This window comes from Salmo salar, chromosome ssa11 (genome assembly GCF_905237065.1).
Source record: "Salmo salar chromosome ssa11, Ssal_v3.1, whole genome shotgun sequence".
NCBI classification, from domain to species: Eukaryota; Metazoa; Chordata; class Actinopteri; order Salmoniformes; family Salmonidae; genus Salmo; species Salmo salar.
Window position 1 is genome coordinate 68,092,479 of NC_059452.1, and position 14,482 is coordinate 68,106,960.

The 14,482-nt window shown below is 40.7% G+C and overlaps 1 pseudogene; it reads right to left on the reverse strand.

Annotated features, from left to right (window-relative positions):
• LOC106562969 (tetratricopeptide repeat protein 33-like) overlaps nucleotides 1-14,482 on the reverse strand; it is a 40,801-nt pseudogene that overhangs the window by 11,948 nt on the left and 14,371 nt on the right.

The following is a 14,482-nucleotide window of genomic DNA, read 5'->3' on the forward strand; positions in this document are numbered from 1 at the left end:
TCCAGGTGTGCAAAGCTCTTAAAGACTTACCCATGAAGACTCACAGCTGTAATCACAGCCAAAGGTGATTCTAACATGTATTAACTCAGGGGTGTGAATACTTTTTCATTCATCTTTAAAAAATGTTATAACTGTTCTTCCACTTTGACATTAGACTATGGTGTTTAGATTATTGACAAAAAATGATAATTAAATCCATTTTAATCCCATTTTGTAACAATAAAATGTGAAGAAATCCAAGGGGGTAAATACTTATGATACCCACTGTACAGAGAGGTTCAGGTGAGCACTGTTGGGCACTTTAAGTAATCTTCCATGCCCCGGGCACTTGGATGTGCTTCAAAAGAAGAGCCACTTTATTACACAGAGAACAGGGAACAGTTATAAATAGGAGCTCAGGGTAATGACTGGCACATTAGTGTATGTGGGGATGACAGACAAGCTAGGGCCACTTCTCTGCAGACTCACCTCCCTACAGTGGACTGAAACCTAACATGAGATACAGATGCATTACACACAGTTGTTCACTTAAACCTTGCATTGATGTCAAAGGGAGAAGTGCATTATGCACTAATATCTTTGTTTTTATGCGCCTGGATCTCAAGTTAGGCTACCTAGTTGTACATAAAACACAACTTGAATGCTTGTCACACTACAGCGCAAAACCTACCCGGGCCAACCAAGCTGGCCTGGTTACATATTCTCCATAGTTACTCAAAAGGACCATGTGAAAAGAAAATATCCAAGACAGCACAGTTTGTTTAGGGCTGGCACAATAGTATGACAAGTGTGCGGTAATACTGACCAGGTCCACCTCTCCCAGACTAAGCTGGGCACGGCCGAGTGTCTGCCAGCTCTCCCACCACAGGGGGTGGAGCTTCACAGCCATCTCTGCTGCCTGCACCGCCGGGAACACCTCTTGCAGGACGGTCAGCACCTGCAGGTCAAGGTTCAGAGTGCAATGGTCAAACAAACTGCATAAAGGCTCATAATATGTCGCACCAACATGAAAATAAATAGTGCGTGTATGTGTGTTGTCTTGGGGTTGCGGGATTAAAAAAATATATACATGTATTTAAGAGTCATACTGGGAATATGACTGATTGGAAATGTGTGAGCTGTTATTTATAACTTCTCACTGTTCCCTGTTCAATAATGCACCATTCTATAAATGTTTCATAAAATTGTAATAACTACCATGACATGACATTATTGAACAGGGAACACTGAAAAGTTATAAACAAGAGCTCAGAGTAATAGCTCAGTCAGGATTGTGAAGATGGATTGTTTATTTTTAGAAAAATAAAATGCATTTTCAGACAGTGAGACGCACACCTCCACAATCAGTGACATAGATATCCGGGGCCTGTTTGTCAGTTCAGCAGAGTCAGCAGGAAATGAGATCACAGCACTCGGCACCAAAGGATTGATCGCTATGCGTGCCTGGCCTGCGTATGTACACATCCTTCTGCGTGTGTGATAGAGGAGCCAGTCCTAGTGATGTGCCTCTGGGTGATTCCTCACAAAACCAGGACAAAAAAATACCATCATTTGGGGGATTTTCACCAAATTCCATCCAAAGCATGGTCATTTCGAGGAAGGATTGTTGACATATATTTTACATTTGTATCTAAAAGCATGATTGAGAAATAATTAATTGAAGTTGGAATATTGTTGACATTTTGTCCTTAGCCAGGCCTCCTTTAAGACTCCTTAATGTTTCATCTGTAAGTGCTACAAAGCAAGAATCGGTGTCATATGAAGCTTTGCAATATGAGTAGTACTTTGATTTCACCAAAAACATTACATGAATTAATAAATATTGAAAAATATATACAGTAATTTTGAAAAATCTATCATTTTTGATTAGTCAAATGTTTTATTATATTGAGCATAATATACTCTACAGGCATTTCAAAGTTTGAGAGTAGGATCTCTGCTAATTTTAAAGTTATGGCCCATTTTATACAGATTGACATAGTAGGCAATGTAATCTTGCATAGCCATACCTCGAAATCATGTTGTTGTCACGCCTCCTTTGGAGGTCTGGAGTATTTTGAATTTGTCAAAACGGCTCGCATGGTCTGCTGGCTTCCAGCGGCAAAATTTGATTTGATGTTACATTTTAACAACCCTCCCCCAAATGGCCGTAGAAGAGGTATTTCGTGTTGTTTGTCACCGGGTAGGACACATTTTGCAGAGTTGTTGCTTATGTTAGTTTGCAACATTGCAGAAAACGGAAGAAAACCTGGAGGAAAAACTGAATTATGTTTTATCAGAAGTGTGCTCTATACACAAAATCTAGTCGAAGGCATTACAACTCCTCTGCTTGAACACTCAACAACAAAAAAAGAGCTGTTATGGCGTGTCTACCTACAGCAGAGATACAGCCGCAGGCTGATTTTTTCTTGAGCTGATGGTCAGAGGGCCAGAACATAATTACAAATTAGCCACAAGAAGCCCAAACATATATAATATTTGTATACAATCCCATACTCTGAGTTGACAGTTTATTAGGTACATCACCCTGTTCACAAAAATGGTTCTCTCCAACAGACAGTGAGTCACAGCGCCGTGGCTTGTTATATAAAGCAGGCAGACAGGCATCGAGGCATTCAGTTACTGTTCGATTGAACGTTAGAATGGGCAAAACGAGTGACCTAAGACTCAGAAATAGCCAGCCTCCTGGGCTTTTCGTGCACAACAGTGTCTAGGGTTTTAGCGAGAATGGTGCGACAAAAGTAAAACATCGAGTCAGCGGATGTCTGTGGGCGAGAACAGCTTGTTGATGAGAGGTCGAAAGAGAATGGCAAGAATCGGGCAAGCTAACAGTCGGGCCACAAACAGGCAAATAACGGTGCAGTATAACAGTGGTGTGTAGAACGGAACAACTCGTCAGTCCTTGTCACGGATGGGCTATTGCAGCAGACGACCACACCTGGTTCCACTCCTATCAGCTAAAAACAAGAAGAAGTGGCTTCAGTGGGCACATGATCACCCAGCCTTGTCTCAGAGAATTTCGTATTATTCTTTACGTAAATCCAGGACACTCCATTTAGTATATGTTACGTTTCATATGGTACGCATAAATTTGTGGATGTCCATCAATCATTTTGCATGATATGTTACGAATTACAATTCTTATATGTTACGAATTTGCTAAACGTACAATATGTTGCAAATTTGAAAAACGTACAATATGTTTCCAATGTGCAAAATGTAATTAATTCCAATTTGTTGTGGCTAACGTTAGCTAAGCTAAGGGTTAGGATTAAGGTTAGGAGTTAGGTTAAAGGAATACGTCGGGATTTTGGCAATGAGGTAATTACTAGAAGATACCCATAGACTTCCAGTATTTGTGCTAATGCTAGTTAGCATTGGCTCGTGAAACTACCGCCAACTTCCTTCATACCGGACAGAAAAACATGATAATGGTATCCACAAGTTCATCTGACTCCAGGGAAATAGATAAAGGGCCTCACTGCCAAATTCCCATAGTATCCATTTAAAGGGTTAAGATTAGGGGAAGGGGTCGATAACACGCTAAGTAGTTGCAAAGTGGCTAAAAAGTAGTAAATGCACTTAACAAAAAAATAAACATGCAACAATTTCAAAAATGTTTATAAGGAAATCAGTCAAATGAAATTAATTAATTAGGCCATAATCTATGGATTTCTCCATTCGCTATTTAAGTGCATAGATGACATGTATATTTTCCCCCAGACACTGTTTCGAGAAAGGTGCATGATAATGGTCCATTCTAAATCAAAACAAATATTATTTAGAATACATAAACATATATTATATTTATATTTAAACATATATTATTTAGAATACATAAAGACAAGATTAAATCAAGAATAGTCTGATGGGTGACAATATTAGCCTATCGCTTGTGAATTATATATTTTCACTTGTGAATGATGCCCAGCGTAAGACAAGAAATAATAATTTTTTGGGGGGCTACTTTTTCTAATTATAGTCACACACCTCATGTAGCCTAACCCATACAGTGCATTTGGAAAGTATTCAGACCACTTCTCTTTTTCCACATTTTATTACGTTACAGCCTTATTCTAAAATGAAACACATCGATTTTTTTCTCAATCTGCACACAATACCCCATAATGACAAAGCGAAAACAGGTTTTTAGAAATGTTTGCACATTAAAAAATATAAAACAGAAATAACTTATTTACATAAGTATTCAGACCTTTTGCTATGAGACTCGAAATTCAGCTGATGTGCATCCTGTTTACATCGATTATCCTTGAGATGTTTCTACAACTTGATTGGAGTCCACCTGTGGTAAATTCAATTGATTGGACATGATTTGGAAAGGCACACACCTGTCTATATAAGGTCCCACAGTTGACAGTGCATGTCAGAGCAAAAACCAAGCCATGAGTTTAAAGGAAATGTTCATAGAGCTCCGAAACAGGATTGTGTCGAAGGAACAGATCTGGGGAAGGGTACCAAAAAAATGTCTGCAGCATTGAAAGTCCCTAAGAACACAGTGGCCTCCATCATTACTAAATGGAAAAAGTTTGGAAACACCAAGACTCTTTCTAAAGCTGGACGCCAAGCCAAACTGAGCAATCGGGGGAGAATGGCCTTGATCAGGGAGGTGACTAAGAAACTGATGGTCACTCTGACAGAGCTCCTCTGTGGAGATGGAAGAACCTTACAGAAGGATAACCATCTCTGCAGCACTCCACCAATCAGGTATTTATGGTAGAGTGGCCAAACGGAAGTTTCTTTAGACCTGTCTAAGATAAATCATGGATTTATTGTGAAGGTGTAGGCTATATTGCATGGATTTATTAGACTTTTTCAAATGTAGATGTTCCAAAGGTCTGCATCAGTGGCTTGTAGGGAAGCCAGGAGATGCTAAATGTGTTTATGTTAATTAAGTCAATTACCATGACACCGGCAGTTATTTGCTTGATGAAATGTTGTGACCGCCACAGCCATTGTCAAATATCTTTTTTTGGGGCGTGGATCAGAAAACCAGTCAGTATCTGGTGTGACCATTTGCCTCATGCAGCGCGACATCTCCTTCGCATAGAGTTGATCAGGCTTGTGGCCTATGGAATGTTGTCCCACTCCTCTTCAATGGCTGTGCGAAGTTGCTGGATATTGGTGGGAACTGGAACACGCTGTCGTACATGTCAATCCAGAGCATCACAAACATGCGCAATGGGTGACATGTCTGGTGAGTATGCAGGCCATGGAAGAACTGGGACATTTTCAGCTTCCAGGAATTGTGTACAGATCCCTGCAACGTGCATTATCATGCTAAATTAATCAAATGGCCACCCGGACTATTTACACTGACCCCCCCTTTGTTTTTACACTGCTGCTACTCACTCTTTATTATCTATGCATAGTCACTTTACCCCTACCTTCATGTACAAATTACCTCGACTAACCTGTACCCCCGCACAATGGTCTGTGGTTGTGAGGCCAGTTAGACGTACTGCCAAATTCTCTAAAACGATGTTGAGGTGGCTTATGGTAGAAAAATTAACATTACATTTTCTGGCAACAGCTCTGGTGGGCATTCATGCTGTCAGCATGCCAATTGCATGCTCCCTCAAAACTTGAGACATCTGTGGCATTGTGTTGTGTGACAAAGCTGCACATTTAGAATGGCGTTTTAGTGTCCCTAGCGCAAGGTGTAATGACCATGCTGTTGATGAGATTTGAACACCCAACCTTTGCGGGTTGCTAGTGTTTTGCGTTATACGCCCACCCATCCAACCACCCTCCTTTAGTTTTGCCTTAAGTAACCATCTGTCTCATGTAATCATACCAAAAGTAACAAATCATACTAATTTGATTGTCCTGGATTTACATTTACTATGTTATGTCTAGTCTATGAGGGGCGGTAGGCTGCCTAGTGGTTAGAGCATTGGGCCAGTAACCGAAAGGTTGCTGGAACGAATCCCCGAGCTGACAATGCAAAAATCTGTTGTTCTGCCCCTGAAGAAGCCAGTGTTCACTGTTCCTAGGCCGTCATTGTAAATAACAATTTGTTCTTAACTGACTTGCCTAGTTAAATAAAAGGTTAAATAAAAAAATAAAACAAAAATATGAGACCAGGCTGGATCACCAACACTGGACAATTGAGGAGTGGAAAAACATTTCCTGATCCGACGAATCCCAGTTTCTGTTGGGTCATGCTGATGACACAGTCACGATTTGGGGTAAGCAGTACGAGTCCATGGCCCCATCCTGCCTGGTGTGGGGAACATTTTCCTGGCACACGTTAGGCACCCTGGTACTAATTGTGCAACGTTTCCATGACCCAAATAATTCAGGCTATTCTGGAGGCAAATGGCAGTCCGACCAGGTACTAAATGGGTGTACCCAATAAACTGGCCATTGAGTGTATACTTTGATACAGAGTTCCAAAATAAAAATGGACTTGGAGCTGATTTCCTGGTGTTTTACAGTCTTTTAAGTCCAACAACAAAAAAGCGTCATGACACCAATTTTTGCTTTGTAGCACCTACAAATTAAACAATATTGGGACTTAAAGGAGGCTTGGGTAAGGCCAAAATGTCACAAATATTCCAACCTCAATACATTTTTTCTCAATTATGCTTTAAGATCAAAATGTCAAATATATGCTAACAATCCTTCCTCCAAAAGAAATATTTTAAGGATTACATTTCATAAAAATCATGGTATTTTTTTGTCCTGGTTTAGTGAGGAATCACCCCTCTGGAAAATGTATTGGTCCTGACATTATAGTGCAGTCCTACGGTCTATGTTATGTATTAAATTCAGCAATGGCAGGCGAGCTACGGCAGGATCCTGGTAAATGACCTGTTACTACAATACAAATGAGGGTTAGAGTACTGGCCATAATACACAGTAACCTCCAGTGACACACTGCTAATGACTCCATCTGTCTCTGGACTGCAGACCACAGGAGCTACCATTCTTGTAATGTACTGAGGTAGAAAGGGCGGGCCCAGAGAGGACGTGCTCAGGAAGAAAATAGTGACTCCATAAGTGAATGTCTAAGACATAAAAAAAAATCTATGTTGTGTATTAGAGATGATACAGGTTAGAAAGTGAGGAAATAACAAATGGTGGATGAGTCTTTGTAACAAAACTCAAATCTCTTGGGTTCAAATTTTGTTCGTTCTGTGATTTATGTTTTTGACTGTTTTTCTAAGGCAAACGTTATATTCAAATGGACAATAAAGTTTGTCCTCATCATTCATGCTCTCATGCAGCCTAACAGAAAGACATCAGTGAAGTGGTGACATGGCTGCAATGGGATCGATCTCATGCCAACCAATCAAAACTTTAAAGGAACAAAGTGACGAACACACAAAAGGACCAGGCGTTCATATGCGAGCGTGACGGATGGACAAACAGACAGACAGAGAGGACTGTGAGCATCACAGAGAAACTGAGTGAGTTAAAGGGAGGGAGGAAGTGAATGGCAAATATCAGAGTTGTGTCTCCATCTCAGTCGTCTGGCTCTGAGAGAGCCATCTAACCTCTGATGAGACAGAGGTCTTGCAGCAAGTGCAGAATGTCCAAAAGAAAGAGACTGGACTAATGGGGACATATATTTTTATTACACCGACCAGTCAGACTATTCATGTGTAATGAAACACATCAGAATATAACTTAATGAGGGAGGGAAATGTCTCCTCCGCTACACAGCATACAAGTAGACGTCTGTGTGTTTGTGACCCTGTTTGTGTCCCTTCTAAAGCATGACTAATACATGTATGTAGCAGTCAAAAATGCAGTCGAGGACATGAGGACTGAGTTAAAACATTTAAAAACGCACACTTCATGAGTAAAAGAACATTATATTACATTTCCCTAAAGAAGGTAATAACGGAAGCTTTCATTATTTGCCACATAGGTCACGTAATGAATTTCTACTCAGATGTCATATCATGGTTAATAATGTCAGCCATTAAAAGCGTTGCGGGAGAATGTTTATTGGAAAGGTTAAGGCTATAACGAGAAAGATAATTGTGTTACAGATACTGTTGGAGTATGTCAGGGGACATGTGGTGTGACTACATCACAGTCGGGTTTAGATAGCTTCTCTATGATTACCCCCCCCCACACATCACATTTCTGTTGGCTAGCTAGCCTAATCTCTACTCTCAATGACACCTAGGAAAGAGGGGAGGGAGGGACAGAGAGTGAAATGGTCAAATAGACCATTTGAAATGAAATTGTATCCTCCACTTACTGTCCTCATATAAAGAGATTCACTTTCAAATCTCAAGCTGCGTAGTTTCTCTCTTAACAGTGGGTCATTATGAAAGACTGTTTCCCGTGTCCAATGGCTGTGTTTTTCATGGCAAAGCTCAAGTACACAAATGGTCCTAGAACTAACTTATCTCCTGACAGCCTAAAGCAGGGATGGGAAACTTTAATGGGGGTGGGGGACACAAAAACATCTGAACTCATCATGAGGGGCCGCAGTGGCTTGGGGGTCTGCGTACCCACATCCATACCCACACATGCAGTCAGAGCCAGCCCTAGCCTTTTGGGGGCCCTAAGTGAAATTTTGTTTTAGAGTTAATTTCCTGCAATTCTACACATTTTGCCATGGGCAGAGAGAAGATTTTGTAATTTTTAACAAATGTCATGAAATGCAACAAAAATTGCCATGAGGCGTAGAGAAAGATTAGCAGTTTTACAGCTAATTTCCTGCAATTATACACATTTTGCCATAGGGTGGAGAGAAATGTTTGCCGTTTTTAATATGATATCTGAGTGAGAGTGACTAACAAATTCAATGGGGGCCCTCCGGTCAGTAATTAGATAGCTGGCTAGACTAATTTACCAAACTACATTTTTTTCGCTGACGTGGGCTAATTGAGTGAATGTCAGTGACTGACGTGAGAAAAACTGCTGATGCACAACCACATTTCGAAATTGCACCTTGTGTATTCTAACACTCAACAGTAAGTTGAGACCCCGACGGAGTCCCCCCAAAATATATATACAGTGCCTTCAGAAAGTATTCAGACCCCTCGACTTTTTCCACATTTTGTTACGGTACAGCCTTATTGTAAAATTGATTAAATTGTTTTTGTCCCCCATCACCAATCTACACACAATACCCCATAATGACAAAGGAAAAACAGGTTTTCAGAAATGTTTCCTAATAATGACTCAGACCCTTTACTCAGTACTTCGTTGAAGCACCTGTGGTCCAACTCATCCCAAACCATCTCAATTGGGTTGAGGTCGTGTGATTGTGGAGGCCAGGTCATCTGATGCAGCACTCCATCACTCTCCTTCTTGGTCAAATAGCCTTTACACAGCCTAGAGGTGTGTTGGGTCATAGTCCTGTTGAAAAACAAATGATTGTCCCACTAAGCGCAAACCAGATGAGATGGCATATCGCTGCAGAATGCTGTGGTAGCCATGCTGGTTAAGTGTGCCTTGAAACCTAAATAAATCACAGACAGTGTCACCAGCAAAGCACCCCCACACTATCACACCTCCTCCTCCATGCTTCACGGTGGGAACCACACATGCAAAGATCATCCGTTCACCTACTCTGCGTCTCACAAAGACACGGCGGTTGGAAACAAAAATCTCAAATTTGGACTCATCAGACCAACGGACATATTTCCACCAGTCTAATGTCCATTGCTCGTGTTTCTTGGATCAAGCAAGTCTCTTCTTCTCATTGGTGTCCTTTAGTAGTGGTTTCTTTGCAGCAATTTGACCATGAAGACCTGATTCACGCAGTCTCCTATGAACAGTTTATGTTGAGATGTGTCTAACTTGAACTCTGAAACATTTATTTGGGCTGCAATCTGAGGTGCAGTTAACTCTATCCTCTGCAGCAGAGGTAACTGAGGCTTCCTTTCCTGTGGCGGTCCTCATAACAGCCAGTTTCATTAAAGCGCTTGATGTTTTTTGCGACTGTACTTGAAGAAACTTTCAAAGTTCTTGAAATGTTCCTTAAAGTAATGATGGACTGTCGTTTCTCTTTGCTTATTTGAGCTGTTTTTGCCATAATATCGACTTGGTCTTTTACCAAACAGGGCTATCTTCTGTATACCACCCCTACCTTGTCACAACACAACTGATTGGCTCAAACGCATTAAGGAAAAAATTCCACAAATATACTTTTAACAAGGCACACCTGTTAATTGAAATGCATTCCAGGTGACTACCTCATGAAGCTGGTTGAGAGAATGCTAAGCGTGTGCAAAGCTGTCATATAGAAAATAGTAAAAATAAAGAAAAACCCTTGAATGAGTAGGTGTGTCCAGACTTTTGACTGGTACTGTATAGCAGGCCATCAATTGCCCATCCGTGGCCAAAAGGGAGCTTCCAGGAGAAACTTACCTCTGACAGTCAAATTGTATCCGGAAGTAAATTCGACACACTGCAATTGTACTGTACTAGCACAGAGAACAAGAAAGGGAGAAAAAAGGTTCATACAAAACAAAATCTTCTCGTTGTAGCAAAGACAGACCGAGGAAGTTCTTATCTGGCTTTATCTGGCCCTATTTGGCTGGCTGTCGTCTGATGGCTGGAGAATTGGAGAACTAGAGAGACAGCAGGAGGAGAGGAGGATAAGTAGCTGAGAGCTGTAGTACTGTAATGCTGTAGTGTACCTGGGACTTCATCTCGTACAGTAGAGGGTTTGCTGGAGTCATCTGGATGGCTTCATCCCACCTCTTAACAGCCTCCCAGTGCCTGAGACGAACACAAACACAAAATCAGGGTTACATACTATACACCAGGGATGGGCAACAAAAACTCTGAACTCATCATGAGGGACAGCAGTGATTGAGGATCTGCGTACCCTACCCACAGTCCAAGACACACAGTGAACTGATTTGTTCAATCAATCTATTTGTGCAGTTAAACTACTTAACTCTCTTAAATAAATGCATTATATCAGTAGCCAGGGCCGGCCCTAACCTTTATGGGGCCCTAAGCGAGACTTGGTTGAGGGTCTCCCCCACCTTGTGGGCCGCAGTGGCTTGGGGGTCTGCCTACAAACATCCATACCCCACATGCAGTCAGAGCCAACCCTAGCCTTCTGGGGGCCCTAAGTACAAATGTGTTGGATTTTGTCCCCCCCTCCCCGCAAACAGCGGAGAGATGTTTTAGAATAAATTTTCCTTCTATATATTTTGCCATGGGAAATAGTAAAAATATTGCAGTTTTAAAGCAAGTTTTGCTGCAATTCTACACATTTTGCCATGGGTGGAGAGAAGATTTAGAAACTTTATAAGAAATGTCATGAAATACATTTTAAAAATGCCATGCGGAAGAGAGAAAGAAGGTGCAATTTTACAGCGAATTTCCTGCAATTCTATCCATTTGCCATGGGGTGGAATTTTCTTTACTGCTTGAAAGCTAATCTCATGCAATTCTACTAATTCCCTGCAATTCTACACATTTTGCCATGTTAATATGATATCTGAGTGAGAGTGACTAACAACCAAATGTCTAAATTGCACCTTATGTATTGTTCTATTTTAACTCTCAACAGTAAGTTCAAACCCCGACTGATTTACAAAAATAATTTAAATTGATCTGCGGGCCTACATCTCTTGCCCATCCCTGCAATCTGGGAATATGTCGACTACTTTGGCTATACCAAGCTTACAGAAGACCAGGGAGTACCAGGAAAAGAACAAACAAACCACTATGTGTACTAAATTACGCATTGGGTTTCAAAAAGATAAACTTTAAAAATTGCAATGTTGTCTCCCGATTAAATGGGCGGATGGTAAAGTTGATGTGCTTGGTGCACATATCTCGGAAAAGTTTAGCAACTATTAATCTTCCAACTACTAACTTTGATAGAAAACTTAGCAAAATAGATATGATCTTGAAACCGTGGAGACGGAAACACCTGTCCATCTAAGGGAAAATGAACCTGATTAATTTTCTAGTGATATCGCAGTTTACATATTTATTCATGGCTCTACCGACTACAGGAAAATCCTTTCTCAAATAATGCGAGAAAAAAACATTTGGAATGCCAAACCAGATAAAGATCAATGGGATATTTATATAATGAACATGCCTTGAGGGTTAAAACATATTAAAGGGATACTTTGGGATTTTGGCAGAGGCCCTTTAACTACCATGTTAGCAGATACCCATAGACTTCCAGTCATTGCGCTAACGCCAGTTGGCATTGGCTTGCTAAATTACCTCTAACTTCCTTCATGCTAGACAAAGAGACATAAAAATGGTATCCACATGTTCATCTGACTCTGGGGAAGTAGTTAAAGGACCTCATTGCAAAAATCCCAAAGTATCCCTTTATAGGATATAAAGCATTCATTTTTACTCACCAATGTAACAACATGGTGTCATCAAAGACTTAGTTGTATTCACGATCTGGTTATCTATAGGTACAAACTTATGTATTTGGGTTATTACAATGCACTAATTCTCAACGTCATAGGATCTACTCTGTGTTACAGCGTTCATATGCTAGCTCAGTAGCTAACTCAAGCTGGCTAACATTAGCCACTAGCCATGCTCGCATATAATTACATTCCAGACCAAGTGTTGACATTTGATGACTTGAGAACGGAAAATAAAGCTACTTCAGAATTGACTTGGAGCCTCAAAACTCGGGACTCAACTTTGACTTGAGACTGATGACTTGAAATGATCTTGCCAGGTTGTGTCACTCATTTTGTGGCACAGTGTTTACGTGGATTATGCTACACGCAGCCAGAGACCGTAGCCGGAGCATCGCCCTTGCAAAAAATAAAAACTGCAACAGATTGTTTCACTACACAAACTCAGCACTCTAATGGGACCAACAAACGGTCAAAACACAGGTCGGGTGAGCTAGCGAACATATTTATGATTTGCTGTAGAGGTATAGGACCCGGTGCAGCGCAAACAAACGGTGTAGGGAGAGAAGATTGGCTCAAATAAATATCAGCTCCAAAAATGTTTGATGTTCATGAATATTAACTGTTTACTTCGCAAGATAACCAGCATTGGGGCAACAATTACTACCATAGTGCTACGGGTCTGTTGATATGCAACACTTGCTTGACATCGATCATTTACTTATGAAGTTTGTATTTAGAATTTGTTGTTAAAATGAATTATTACTGTGGCGAAGACGCACCATAGGCGCTGCTCTCCAAACTCCCGCCAGTGGAGTGTTTTTTAAAATTTAAACATCGTTGAAACGTTTGCTGTTGCTTTCACACATTTAAATGCATAGGCCCTATGCGGTCAATCTATATTACATCTAATACTACAAGAATTACTAGTGTTTCATCATTCAATCCCTGTACCATTTATTGCAACAGGTAGACATCTGTTTGATAGGTCTACGACACATTTTCATTTTATAGCTATTTCTTACCCTGCCATGAGTAGACGCGATGTTTATAGTGCACATCGCAATACTCTTGGTAGAAGTTCTGTTTGTTATTCAAGGTATGTTCATATTTCACGGTTTATGTCAGAGTTCCATGTGCCTGTGTCTCTGTCTCTGTCATTTTTGTTGTGCGTAGTAGGAGCGTGCGCGTCGCAGTGCGTATAGAAATAGGCTAAGTGTCCTGCGCTCCGGGCTTTGGAGTCAGAAGAACGTTGGATACGAGAAAATGATTGTTCCATGTATGCATGGTGTGGAAATATCATTAATAATAATAATCATTAAGTCTGATTTAAGACGAATGTAACAATGGATGTGGAAATTGCCTTTTACATTGTAGAACCAGTTTATTGGTTATTTCCAATTGGGTCCTGGGGGGGCAAATGTTAATATTATGTAGACCTACCAGTTTGAGCTCCTGTAAGACAGATTCAATTTGGTTTCTCAAGGGGGAGGGTGTACAGTCTAGCCCTCTACCAGTTTCCGTTCAGATTGTATCAGGCTCAATAGCACAAAAGCAGAGGCCATGTCTTTTGGGCTATTGCCCGTGTATATGTGGTAAATCTACTTGGTGTATTTTGCATGATATGGCACATTCAGCATTGGATCACCAAGACAGGTAAATAAATATACACTATGAGCATGTCAACCTGCCTTGCCTTCAGCTGATTTCATGCCCTGACCACAGCTACAAGGTCCTTGTTTTACAATTACATAGGCTAATAAAAATGTTGTAGACAAAATAATGAAAAGAGGTGTCTGGTAGCCTCAATAAAAAGACAAAGATTTGTAGTTGAAAAAGTCGTTGCATGTATAGATTTTTTATTTATTTTTTAACTTGCTCTTAGAATGCACGACTTGGACTTGACTCTAGTCTTGGCCCATTCTACTTGGGGCTCGACTTGAGACTCGAACCTTGTGACTTGAGACTTGACTTGGTCCCAGCTCTTGAGCTGTGACAAACAGCATAACATCCGACTGTTGTGTTAAAGTGTTTAGATGCGGATGGGCAGCAACATCATGAGGAGCACTGTTAAGCCCTTGATACAACTATGAGTTAATTTAGCTCTAGACAAGACTACATAGTCTGATGTCTGT